This window comes from Gracilinanus agilis, chromosome 5 (genome assembly GCF_016433145.1).
Source record: "Gracilinanus agilis isolate LMUSP501 chromosome 5, AgileGrace, whole genome shotgun sequence".
NCBI lineage: Eukaryota > Metazoa > Chordata > Mammalia > Didelphimorphia > Didelphidae > Gracilinanus > Gracilinanus agilis.
Window position 1 is genome coordinate 225,633,548 of NC_058134.1, and position 9,855 is coordinate 225,643,402.

The following is a 9,855-nucleotide window of genomic DNA, read 5'->3' on the forward strand; positions in this document are numbered from 1 at the left end:
CTCCACCCATTCTTTACAGAGCTGGGGATCAATGGGTATGGATCATTGCATTTAATAACACACTTTTTAGCTATGGCGATCAGTTTGGCAAAACTTTCTTCTTGTTCCCCCTCTCCCCCTCACCCCAGACTTTCTTTCTCCCTCTAGTTGGTGGTATGGGAGAAGAATGAAACATTTGGGAAGTGTGGGTAAAGGAAAAGCAAAAAGAGAAGTAAAATATAGTATGAAAGTAATGCTCTATCTCGGCCCATGAAAAGAGATGAGACGATGCAGCCTTTTCCTCTGAGTGCAGAACGCTCCTTCTGCTTACATGGTCAGCTTGTTGGTTGGATTTCACATAGGAACAGAGAGTTTTTGCGTTACAGCAGACTTCAGGTTCTATCTAGGCAAGCCCAGGAACAGAGAGTTTCCATCAGAACAGATTTCAGGGGCTATCCCGGAAAGCCAAACAGAGAGCTTTATTTAGAATAGATTTGGGGGACTATCTCGGAAAGCCCTTCCCTCAAAGGAATCTCCAGGAAAAGGTAGCCCTCGTCTCTGCCTGAAGATCTCCAGAGCGGGGGATCTCACTCTCTCCCTAATTAGCTCATTCCACTTTGAGACGGTTCTCACCACTAAGAGGATTTCTGACATCGAGTCCAAATGCAGCCTCTCTCCGTGCCAGCCCTAGCTCCCGATTCTGCCCCCTGGGAACCTTTCCTCCTGTTTCTCTCCCTACCTGTCTGACCAGGCCTCTGCCTCCTTTAGAGCTGGAAGGGATCTTAGGAACCAGCTAGTCCCATCTCTTCATTTTATACATGAGGAAACCGAAGCCCATAGAGGTTCAGCGACTTGCCCAGGCCTTCCTGACTCCAGTTTCATTCATTTAGCTACTACACTCTCTCCTTCACTGGTTTCTCCATCTTCTTGTCACTCACTAAGTGCTCTTGTCCCCGAGGCTCTATCCTAAATTTTCCTTTCCATAATCTTGATGATTTCATCTGCTCTCAAGGGTTCAATTTATTTAGTTAGTCCGAATCTGTTCTCTGAACTCTAGTCCCAAGTCAGGGAAGTGCCATGATACTTTGGTAAAGAAAGCAATAAATTTGGAGTCTAAGAATCTGGTTTCAAATCCCAGCCATTGCCATTTACCTACCTAAGTGACCTTAAGCAGTCGTTTTACTTTTCTTATAGTCGATTTCCTCATTTACTACTCCCACCCCCTTCAATAAACCTCAGTGGCTCCCTATCACCTCCAGGATCACATACAAAATCCTCTGTTTGGCATTCAAAGCCCTTCGCTACCTGACCCCTTCCTACCTTTCCAGTCTTACACTTCAAGGCACTCTGCTAACTAAGTGACATCGGTCTCCTGGCTTTTCCTCAAAAAGGGCACTCTGTCTTATGATAGAGTATCATTTTCACTGGCTTTCCCCACTCTTTCCCATCTCATCTCCACCTTGCAGCTTCTTTCAGTTCTCAGCTAAAGTTCCAGCTCCTACAAGAAGTTTTCCCCAGTTCCCTTAATACTATCGATTGTCTTCTATTTATCACACACACATATACTTTTATATATTTGTTTTTCGTGCTGTCTCTCCAATTAGACTGTGAGCTCCTTGAGGGCAGGGATTGTCTTCTGCTTTTCTTCGTATTCCCAGCATTCAGCACAGAGTCTGGCACAGGGGCTTGATAAATGCTTTCCAACATAAAACAGAAGATCATCAGATCAGATGGCTGCTGAGATCCCTTCCAGCTCTAAATTTAAAGCCACGATCCCACGGTAACCATCCGTCTTCTGGACATCTTCACTTCGAAATCTCAGTCTCCACCTCAAACTCAACATGTCCAAACTTTCAGTCCTCTCCTTCCTCGTCGCTTAACCTTTCTTCAAACTCTTCCTAATTCTCCTGAGAGTACTCCAACCCTCCCACCCAGGATCAGACTTCAGCATCACCTTTCACTCTTCTCTTGACCTCAATCCCCCCAACCACTCAGTTGCCAAATCTTGTCAAGTCTGCATCTGTCCTCGTTTCTCTCCTCACAGAGTCACCCTGATAGCTACGACTCTCATTCCTCTCACCAGTGACCACGGTTTTAGCCTAACGGTTCTCTCTGACTTCAAGTTCTCCTCTCTCCAGTCCATGCCTCTGCACAGCTGCTAAAATAATCTGACCATGTGCCCTATTGCTTCCCATGATTCCCTATTATCTCCAGGATAATAGTCTGGCATTTGAGGACCTCCGAACTAACTTGCTATTATGATTCCATATTCTTCTCCTTCATATTTTCTATCTCCCAGCAAAGGGGGCTCCTTGCTTTTCCTAGAATCTGGCATGCCATCTCTCAGCTCTGCGAATGTTCACAGGACTGAACTCCATGCCCTCTTCATTTCTACTTTCCAGAATCCTTTTCTTCCTTCATAGTTCAGTTTAGGGACCCAAATGAAGAAAAAGAAAGTAGAAGAGAACTAGGGTGGGGGCTAATGTTAATATTTAAGAAATAGAGGGGGCCGCTGGGTAGCTCAGTGGATTGAGAATTAGGCCTAGAGACAGGAGGTCCTAGGTTCAAATCTGGCCTCAGACACTTCCCAGCTGTGTGACCCTGGGCAAGTCACTTGACCCCCATTGCCCACCCTTACCACTCTTCCACCTATGAGACAATACACAGAAGTTAAGGGTTTAAAAAAAGAAATAGAAAAAGAAAGGAGTAAAATTACAGGCTAGTGGATTTCCCCCATGATTTAAGCACTATCCTCAAGATATTAATGAAGGATGAGATCACAAAGCACCTGGAGAAATGAGAAGTGAGCAGAAGAAAATAATAGGGAAGTCAGTGCAGAGACTTTTTTTCTTCTAGAAAACCCACTGGGGTTTGGAGTGTTGTTGACTTTCCATGGAAGGAAAGTAAGGAAGATGCCTTTTGCTTCAGTTCCTACATTTTTTAAATGAGGGGATTACACTAGGGGACCTTGTGGGGAGGCAGTGTTAGGCTTGGAAGCACAGACTTCAAGTCATGCCTCTCATTTATTTGCCATGTGAGCCTGGGCAAGTCACTTAACTTCATTTTCCCAGCTCTGGAAAATTGGGGTTGGAATAGATGGCCTCTAAGGCCCTCCTAGCTCTGATCCTCTGATCTTTAAGGTAATTCTTAGCTTTGACAGACTATATCCTAGGGCAATGATGGTGAATCTTTTAGAAGGATGGGTGATATAAGAAATGTCCTCAGTCAAGGGGGAGGGCAGCAGCACAGCCCTTTGTCCCTCTGGCTTTCTAGTAAAGAACTCTGGCAAACTCTGTGCTGGGGCAATGGCACACATGCCCACAGGAAGGGCTCTGAGTGCCTGCTCTGGCACATGTGCCATAAGTTAGCCACCATGGTCCTAATATCTCTGATAGTATCTGTTCAAACTCTCTATGTTCCCAAATCCCTTCCATCTCTGACCTTCTGTGTTCTAAGAGCCTTTCCAGCTCTCACATTTCAGTATTCCTATATCCCTTCTGCTTCTGCCTGTACTCTAAGGTCCTATCTAAGTCTTACATCCTATGTTCCCATATCTCTTCCATCTCTGACCTTCTGTGTTCTAAGACCCCTTCTGGTTTTAACATTCCATATTTCAACACCCTTTCCAATTCTAACATTCTGTGCTCACATAAAAATCCCTCCAAGCTCCCAGATGACAATCTTGTATCAGTGTCCAGATCCCAAATTATCTCAATAAAAATAAGTGGATGATGGGGTTATATGGTGTGAATGTAGGACTGAGAAATACCTTAATGGAGGGGAAAGAGTGGTTGACTTGGTGCCAGAACATTGGGGTCCAAATCTTGACTCTGTATGACTTTCTGTGTCAATTTGGGCAAATTACTTGACCTTTTGGGGGAGGGGTCTCAGTTTTCTCAACTACAAAAATGAGGGAGTTGTTTGAACTAAAAAATGTCTAAGGACCCTTCTAGCTTTAAATCATCTGATTTCTAACAAGGGGGTCATTCAGTCTATATTTGACAGCTTCCATTTATAGGGAATTCACCACCACCCTCAGGACTCCATTTCATTCAGCACCAGCACCAAAAAGAATGGTTTCCTTGCACCATCCAGAGATCTTCCTCCTTGTGTTTTCCATCTAATATTTCTAACTCTGTCCTCTGAGGTCAAGTAAAACAATTTCAAACTTTCTTCCATATGACAGACCTTCAAGAACCTAAAGATACCTGTTATGTCATATCTTACTAAAGCTCTCATCAAATTTTGTCTTCTCCAGCCAAAATACCTCCCAATTTCTTCAACTAATCCTTCTCTGGAGTTATTTTTTGCCCCATCCTACCCTGCTCACCTTTACTTGGACACCATCTAGTTTTCCAAAATATGGCTCCAAGAACTTAATGTGAAATACTCTAGTTATGTTCTGCCCAGAGTATAAACCCTTCTTATTCTGTATACTGCTGTTGTTCACTTGTTTTAGTCATTTCCAACTCTTCATGACCCTATTGGGGGATTTCTTGGCAAAGATATTGGAGTCATTTGCCATTTTCTTCTCCAGCTTATTTGACAGATGAGGAAATTGAGGGAAATAGGCTTGTGACTCTCCCAGGGTCACACAGTTAGGAAGTACCTGGAACTGGTTTTGAACTCAAGTCTTCCTAACTCCAGGCCTAGCACTCTATCCAGTGTGTTACCTAGCTTTCCTGTCTAGTATATAAGAAACACTTAAGAAGCAAATTCAACTGAACTCAGCTTTTCTAAAGAACTTACAGTGTGTAAAGCACCATAAGATATGGGAACCCAAAGATAGGTACAAGTCAGCCCCTGCTTTCAAGGTGTTTATAATCTCATGGCAGGGGAAACTCAAAAGGTTAGTTTAACCCTCTAATGCTACAACCCTGTGTACACAAAGAGCTATGATACAAAAGTAAAGAGGTCTAAGTCCAAGAGAAGTACGAGGAATGTGAGGACACGGAGATAACTGTGACAAGATAGAATTCGATGGAGTGTTTTCCACCTGAATTCACAGAGGAATGAGAAAAATCTTGGTTTCCAAATTTCTGGTGAGTTCTTAATTAGACATTCCAGGAAACGGGGCAGGAGAAAGAGTCTCCAGGCAAGGAAAGCCAGATGGGGGCCCCAGAAAGTTAAGCAGACATCATCAGAACGTTAGGAGGAATGTAACTGCACCAGGGAACTGAAGAGAGGCTCCAGGGATGGCAATGATTTACCTTCTAGGTTTTCAAATAATTCCTATCTTAGTCTGGCCATCTTCTCATTGCTAGAGCAGTCCTTAGTGCCCTGTTAAGTAACAAACATGGTGGTAGGACTGGTCTTAGAATCTGGTGTGTTTCCACCAATCTTTCCTCCTTCCTCAACATCCAGATGGTGCTGTAAACCAACTCACAGGATAAAGGAAGACATTTCAATTCAATTCAATATATTTTAATTCACTGATATTTATAGCCCTTTCCAACCTAGCCCTAAACTTTCCAGTCATATCAGACATAGGCTCCCTTCTTGTAAATATAAAGACTCAGTACCTTGGACAAGTCACTGAACTTTCTATTATCTATTTTACATTTCTCCGTACATTGAGGGGGCTGGGCTAAATGGTGTAGGAGGTGCCTTCCAATTTGAAAATTGTGGTCTTATGATTTTAGGACAGCTCAAGGTCCAGATGATATGCCACCTTCTCCCACTTAGAACCTGCCCAGTAGAATCCCTACTTTGCATCTAAGTCCTCTTTGGGTCATGGAAAAAAAAAACCTACTGGGCAGGTTCCAAGTAGGAGAAGGTGGCATATGATCTGAACCTTGAGAGAAGATAAGGATTCTGGCAAACATAGGTAAGGAAAGAGTGCATTTCTAGGTAAATATTTATCATGCCAAGTGTGGGATCTACAGGATCTATCTGTACGGTAGGGAGTGAAAAAAATGAAGAAAGGGGCCAATCAGTCGGTGCTATAGTCAAGTAAGGCTGAAGGTGGATGACCTATAATGGCTGATCTTTTTTCATTTCTGATATTTTAATAACTCACTGAGAAATTTTCTTTATTAACCATAGGTTCAATATAGTTTTCTTTATTTTTTTTATTAGACTCTTTCTAGTTGAGATATACCTGCCATTAGTCATGGAGTACCATGCTTCATGGACCTTCCATACATGTAATTTCATTTTAAATAAAATTTGGATAACACAAACACAAATAATTGTGCTGAGCAAGGAAAGAGAAGGTACCATCTAATGATAATAATGAATACACAGGAACCTAGTTCAACAACTACTTTTTTATTTTTATTTTTTAAGTTTTTATTTTGAATATTTTCTCCTAGTTACATATTTCATGTTCTTTCCCTCTCCCCCAAGCTCCCTTAGCCCCCCTTAGTCAACACACAATTCCACTGGGTTTTACATGTATCATTGATCAAGACCTAATTCCATATTATTGATAGTTGGACTAGAGTTATTGTTTAGTGTCTACATCCCCAATAATGTCCCCATTATCCTACTATTTTTTAAGAAACTCTTTTCTTCATTGGATTTTTGTGCCTCTTTCTACTTGACCAGTTTTTCTTTTTAAGCTTTTCTATTTTTGCAATACTTTAATTTCTTTTCCCCATTTTTATACTACCTGGTATAAATAAAAATTAATCTGGAGGCTTATTATTAGATTGATAAGTATTTATTAGTAAAGAGAGTGAAATAAAAAAGGGGTTTCAGCCTTTTTACTTTAGGTAAAAATCCAATCCTCTATTGCGGTGATGGGCAAACTTTTTAAAGAGGGGGCCAAAGGAAAGGAAATGCTTATCTGTCAGTCTGTTTCTAAGCAACTCTTTTGAAGTTTCATTGTATTGTATCCTACTCATTGTATTTGTCAGATTAGGAATAATGTTGTATGACTAGAACATTTCAGGGGATCACATCTGGCCCGTGGGCTATAGTTTGCCCATCACTGGTCTAGAGACTATTATAAGATATAAAATAGATAACTCTGACTATATTAAATTTTTTTAAAGATTTAAATATTTTATTTTTTTAGAAAAATTTTCCATGGTTACATGATTCTTGTTTTTACTTTCCCCTTCATCCCCCTTTTACACACCCCCATATCCACTGGTTTTAACATGTGTGATCAGTCAAGACTTATTTACATATTATTGAATTATCATTTATTATTAAAAGATGTGTGATCTAGGACAAGTCATTAAACCTCCCTCATCTCAGTTTCATTATCTGTAAAATGTGAATAATAATATCTACCTTCCATTAAATGACATAACATTTGTAAACACTTTACAAATCTTAAAGCACCATATAAATACCAGCTATTACTATTATAGATAAAATGCTTAACAGGGAGTTGAAAACCAATATACATGAAGAGATGTTAAGACAGCACTTCATTTTCTTTAAGGAATTCAAATGACCTTGGCCAGACCTTCTACATCCCAAGGTCCTAAAACAACTGTGAATGTAATTGCCCAGTGGGGAGTAGCTAGGTGGCACAATGGATAGAGCACTGGACTTGGAATCAAGAAGCCGCATCTTCCTAAGTTCAAATCCAGTCTCAGACACTTACTAATTATATAATCTGGTCAAATTACTTAATCCTGTTGGCCTCAGTTTTTCTCGTCTGCAAAATGAGCAGGAGAAGAAAATGGCAAACCACTCCAGTACCTTTGCCAAGAAAACCCTAAATGGGGTCATGAAGAGTCAGATCTGACTGAACAACAAGAAGAAAAACTATTTGAAAATTTTAGTTAAGTAAGAAGGTATGAAAAAAAAAGAAAAAAAAAGAAGGTATGACAACACCGGAGATGGGCAAACAATGTCTAAATTTTAAAAAGAACGAAGAAGGTGGCTTCATCACATTATAAGACTTTGACCCTTACTTTGATTTCTAAGATAAATCCAGAATGTTATTAAAGGGATAGTTTGTGAGCTTTTGGAAAGATAAATAGTGATGTCTAAGAACCTACATGGCTTCATCAAGAACAAGCCATTCCAGCCTCTCTTTGTTGCCTTTTTTGGTAAGGTGGCTAGATGGGTAAATCAGGGAAACTGTGTAGAGTATACCTAACTATTAACAAGGCATTTCTCTAGCTCTCTCATGATACATTTATAAAGTAGATAGAGATACTGTAAGGATGGAATTTAGAGGAAAGGAGATGGAACTAAAGGAGAAAAAGTTATTGGCTGTTGAAACCAGCAGGGGATTCTGGGAATTTTTCCCTGGAGGAGGGAGGAGAGTGGTCTTCAGGTTAGGGGTTGGGAGGAGAGAGGAGGCCAGCTCTGATCTGTCCGGAAGCTGCCTTCAAGACTATAGTCTTGAAGGATGAATTGTGTTGCAATGGCTGTGATCAGGGAATCAAGAAATATAATTTCCAAGGGGAAGATATTCAGGAAGAATAAGGCCCATCTAACCAGCTCAAATTTAGTAGGCATAAATGTAAAGTCCCACATGGTTGGATTTTTTTAAATCAGCTCTACACATACAGAGCAGGCAAGGAATGGAAAACTGGACAGTCGTTTATATAACATGAAGCTGAAAATGAGTCAATAGCATATTGACCTAGCAGCTGAACTAGGGAGACAATAGCATTGTTTCTTCTGCCTTAGACAGACCCTATCTCAAGTATGATATACAGTTCTGGACATTCCATTTTAAGAAGATAAGTGAAATTAATAAAAAACAATGATGATGATAACAAGCATTTGTTATATACTGTGAAAGAGAATTTAAACTCCTTTTGTTTATTTTAACTTGAGCAATCAAGAATTTGGAGTCCCCTACCTTTCACACTTTTACTAGAAAAGGAAGTTCATACCCTAAAAGATCACAACACTGCCCCACCCTGGGCAGTGCTAAGCAAATCGAAAGGCTCTGATTGGCTCCTGAGATGTGACAAGGAGAGCTGATGAGTGGAGAAAACTGTGTATAAGCAGGAGCCTCTGGGATCCAGAGAGTTGTTTTTCTTTCTGGTCTTTTGCTTTGTGGGTGTGAACTCTGGGGAAATTCTTTGCCATCTTTTGGTTCCTCCACACATCAAGCTCTTGGACGGCTCAGTGTCTTTTGAGGCTTTGGATTTCAGTTTCCTAATTTGGACTTTGGATTCTGGTGAAGATTTGGCTTTCTGTGCTGGAGACTCCAGCTGAAGAGGGATGCTAACTCAGGTGAGACTCTTGCCTCCTTAATGGGAGAGATTGCCCTCTGCAGCTCAGCCTCTTCCACATCTGTTGAAACACCTGGCTGGAGACACTCTCATGGGCTGGTAAGATTTGTATTCGGATTCTCACTTGTGGTCTGGAGGCACTCGGATCCGGACTTAGGGTATTTTAGCTAGGCAATAATTTCTACCTCCTTCCTACATTTCCCTCTCTTACTGTCACTATTTTGCTGTAATAAAACTACTAAAGCTACTAACAGTCTCATGACTTAATATTTAATTATTATAAATAGCGACCACAACTTTTTAAAATTCTTATATTTGTCAAACCCATTTTAATTATTATGGCATCTACTGTGTGCCAGGCACTGTGCTAATTAAGCTCTTTACAAATATCTTGTTTGATAATAGCATTCATGTAGCTGATACATTGTAGCACTTTAAGGGTTACTTTACATACACCATCTTGTTTGATTCTCAAAACAACCCTGGAGGAAAAAGACTTGTATGAAAATATAGCCATGCTCTTTGTTGTGGCAAAAAACTGGAAAATGAGGGGATGCCCTTCGATTGGGGAATGACTGAACAAATTGTGGTATCTGCTGATGATGAAATATTATTGTGTTCAAAGGAATAATAAACTGGAGGAATTCCATGTGAACTGGAAAGACCTCCAGGAATTGATGCAGAGTGAAAGGAGCAGAACCAGGAGAACATTATACACAGA